The sequence below is a fragment of the Lipotes vexillifer genome, unplaced genomic scaffold, assembly GCF_000442215.2.
Source record: "Lipotes vexillifer unplaced genomic scaffold, Lipotes_vexillifer_v1.1 scaffold230, whole genome shotgun sequence".
Classification (NCBI taxonomy): domain Eukaryota; kingdom Metazoa; phylum Chordata; class Mammalia; order Artiodactyla; family Lipotidae; genus Lipotes; species Lipotes vexillifer.
The window spans coordinates 4,541,304-4,545,546 of NW_006775143.1; positions in this window are offsets into that span (position 1 = coordinate 4,541,304).

A 4,243-nucleotide genomic window follows, 5' to 3' on the forward strand; every position below is an offset into this window, starting at 1 on the left:
TTCCGATCTTCTTTCCCTTCGCTTCCTCCACATTTTACTGTGTTTTTCTTTAACGGACTCACACTAGATACGCGTTATTTTATAACTGGCTTGTTCACTTAACATATCACAATTTTTTACATCACTGTATTGTCTTATACAGTATGACTGTTAATCACTGCATAATATTCCTTTGAATGGAAACATCGTCATTTATTTTAATGATCCTCTGCTATTGGACATTGAGGTTGTTTCCAACTTTTCCACCTACTGTAAGATTCAGTCGCAAAGTGGTTAAGATTGTAGTGTCTGGTTTCAGACAGCCTGATTCAAACCCAGCTTACTCTCCTGTGAAGTGGGCATAATAATTCCTACCTCCTTGGATTGGTATGAGGATTAAATAATGAGCTTCTAATCCATGGAAGGGCCTTTATATAATAGGCGCGCAATAAAGCTTTGCTGTTAGCAATGCGTTCCCGTCACATGCACGTTTTTTTTTTTTTTTTTTGATTCTTTCCATGGAACATAAATTTGAGAGTGTGGGTGTGTATGTGTGCGAGTGTGTGAGCATGAGTGTGTTTTCCTCAATATGACCACACCCTCCTCATAACCCATGTTTCAGTTGGCTGAGGAAGGCCTGTTTCCTCCCCTCCTTAACGATTCAAGGTGGAGACACAGTTTCTAGCTGGGTCAGTGACCCCCAGACCTGGTTTGGGGGCCACAGGGAGAATAATCACTGGAATATGGCAGCATTTCTCTCCACTTGGTTGGGAGGGCTGGCCGTCCTTTTGTGTAAAGGACTCAAAGCTTGAGCTGTGGTTGATATTAGGAGAGCCAGGAAAATTAAACTCAGTCCTGCAGGGAGCAGGCCATATGGGCATTTCATGAATATGGCCAAAGTCATTTATTCATGAGCTCTGTGCCAATTGGGCACTGGCCAGGGCTTTAGGTACATAGCCTCATTGACCAAAGATCCTGTAAAGCCCCATTTTACAGATGAGGAATCTGGAGTTCAGAGAGGTTAAGTGACTTGCCTAGGCCACACAGCTTTCAAGAGAGAACCTGGAGGCCTCTGATTATTCACAAAGCCCCTGTACCCTGAGCACCTGCTCCCCGCAGCCTCCCATCAGCACAGTGTTTCTGCCTGTGTGGGCAAGTGGAATCAAGAACCCAGGAGATTTTATGCTAGAAGGTCACTTCTGATAACCTCAGAGAGAATCTCATTAAGCCTCAAGGCTCCAAAGCTACGAGAGGGAAAAGCTTTTGTCCAGCATCACTCAGGCTGGAACTTGGGTCTCCAATTCCCAAGCCAGGCTTCCGTAGGTTCTTCTGGGTTCACTCCTGAAATCCTCCCCTGCTTCCTCACCCCCACATCCCCGTGGATTTTAACTATGGGGGTAAATTCAGCAACCTGGGCAAGAAGGAGTGGGTGACCTTGGGATGGGTTTTCATTTCTTCCCCAGGGAAGGGAGGTATCAGGAGCTCAAGGAGGGGCAGAGGGTGAAATAACAGCCTTCAGCCCCCATGAATCCTGAAGTTGCCAGCCCCTGGTTTCCCTCAGGATGGCTGAGAAGCCTGGTGGCTCCACTGTACCCCCTGGACCTCAGGACATCATGTGAAGGAGTGACTGTCCAGGGCTCATCACATCAGCAAGCAATGCCCATCCCAGTCCTGGCCTGGGAAGACTTTAAGAAAGAGATTCACCTTCCCCACTTAGGTGGGGCTTAAGAATGACTGTGGAGGGAGGGAGCAGGGAGGGTGGGCAGTGGGAAAGTGGGTGAGAAATGGCCACTGCGGGTGTTAGAGCATCATGACCCAGGGGCTGGGGGAACAAATGGCCAAGGGCTTACTGGGCTCCTGTGGTGAGGACTGGCTGGCTTGTGCAGCCGCAGTGCTCCAGGCATGCTTCTGATGGAAGTACTCAAGCCCTGGCAGTAGGGGCCAAGGTGTTTTGTTTGCTCTTTTGTTTTTCCTGGGTGACCAGGAGCTAATCTCTTCCCCATCTGTGGGCCTCAGTTTGCTGACCTATACAATGGAATCATACCCCTGTCCTGCCTACTTCCCAAAGTGATTCTCAAGCATCTAGTGCTGTGAAGGATGAGAAAGCACTTTAGAAAACTGAAAGACTCTGTGAGGAACCAGAGCCTCCTTATAAAGCTAGAACTTTGGCTTAGTGAATTGCAATTTGTTGGTAATAAACCCCACTCCTGATTTTCTGGTGTCCAGTTTATTAATAACCTCCACAGGCTACACGGTGTGAGCACCAAGCATGGTCGTTAAAGACTCGGGTCTTTTTGTGTCTGAATCTACAGCAGCACTCACAAGCTTTGTGACTATGGGCTGCAGCTCTCGGGGCCTCTGTTTACCTACCTGTAAAATGGGGATGTCATATCACCTTCACTGGATTGATGTGAGGGCCACAAGCCAGGCTGGGGTAACTGGCTAGATTCAGTAGATCATCCAGCATGTGTTCATTGTGCTTCTCCTGTGTGTCAGGGCCTGTGCTGGGCACGGGGATGTAATGGTACACTTCATAGAGCTTCCAGTGGTCAGGCAGACAGACCTGACATCTAATTCCAAATGGCAAGTCCCTGAGGAGGGCACATGGGGCTGGGATCTACAAGCTGCCTGCAAGTTACCAGGGAGAAGAATTGGGGTTGGGTGATGAGGGCGAGCACCGGGTGTTTGTCCCAGGGACACCAAGGAGCCCCCTATTGCCCGAGCACACTGAGGGCCAAGAGACTGGAGCGGCGGCCAGGGTGTGGAGTTTAATCTTCTTTCTCAGAGCAGTGGGCAACTAGCAGAGTGTTTTAAGCACAGAAGGGCCGTGTTTGGGCACTTCCATTTTGGAAAGAACCCTTGGTGCAGTGTGAGGAATGGATTGGAGGGACCTAAGAGCTTTCCAGGAGAGGCCGTTGCAGAAGGCCACGTGGGGATGCAGAGATGGGATGGATTCTGGTGAGATTTAGGAAATAAAATCAATAGGAGTTGATGATGGATTGGTTTTGGGATGTAAGGGAGAGGGGAGTATCCAGGATGACGGTCGGTTCTGGCTTGTGCACTTGAGCGAAAGATGGGCCAAGCTTCGTGGGGAAGGGTGGGTTTGAGGGTAGCACTATGATGAATGAGCTCAATTTGGTTAAGTATTGATAGAATTTGGCCGTGGGTGGAGATGGTGTGCCGTCAGGGGGCACCACACAAGCCAAGGCAAGGAGGAGGGTTGGTAAGAAGTGGGTGTCAAAGAGATAGAACAGAGTGCACAGGAGGCTGTTTCCCTTGGGGTTTGGCGGCTGCCCCTAAGTTGGGTTCGGGGTTATCCAGGGGCCATGGGGCGTGCCTGGCATTAGCAGCCATGTGATGTTGATGGCAGTGCTGCCTGGGTTAATGGCCAGGGAGGGAGGGTGAGTGAGTGACGGGGTGTCCGGGGAGCCCGCCCCTCACACAATGGCCCACATGGTCACCAGAGCTGGCAGGGAGGGACCTCATTAGGGTCTGGCTCTGTTGCAGTTTTGGCTGGGCTGCGGGTAGAGTCCCACCACCCAGATGAGGGTAAAAGGCAGGAAAGGGGATGGGGTGATAACTGGGATGAGGGCTGCCGGTTCTAGCTTTGCCAGATACTCACAAACTGACCTTGGGAGTATTCATTCATTCATTCATTCATTCATTAGTTTGTGTTCCAGACCCCCGGCTCGGCACTTTGTAAGTGTTACCTCTTTGGATCTTGGCAGCAGTGCTGTGGGGTGGCTACTCTTCTTATCCCTGCTATAGAAATGAAGAAACTGAGGCTTGGAGAGGTGAAGCCTCAAATGTCGCAGAGTTAGCAAGAGGTGGGGCTGGGATTTGAACCCAGGTCTGCATTGACTGTAAAATGCATTTTTTTTTTCTCCTACACGGGTGGTTCCCAAACCCGGCTGCTCACCAGAATTACCTGTAGGGCTTTTTGGATAATACAGAGGCCAGATTTTCTCCTTTTTCTTTTTGTTTCCTGAATCAGAATCCCTGGATCCTGGGCGGGGTCGGAGTTGGGAGCCACAATGTGCAGGGACGGGACACAGGCCACCCCTCTGCCCTGCTCCTGCCTCTCCGTCCTGGCTCGCTCTGCTCGGGGCACACACACTTGCTGTTCTCAGGGAAAGCCCCGCTGGTTCCCACCTTGCCCTCGGCACCTGCCCTTCCTGTGGCTTGTTCCTGCCCATCTCTTCCTTCCGGTCCCTTGTGTGAATGCCACCTTCTCACAGAGATCTTCCTGGCCATCCCCAGACTC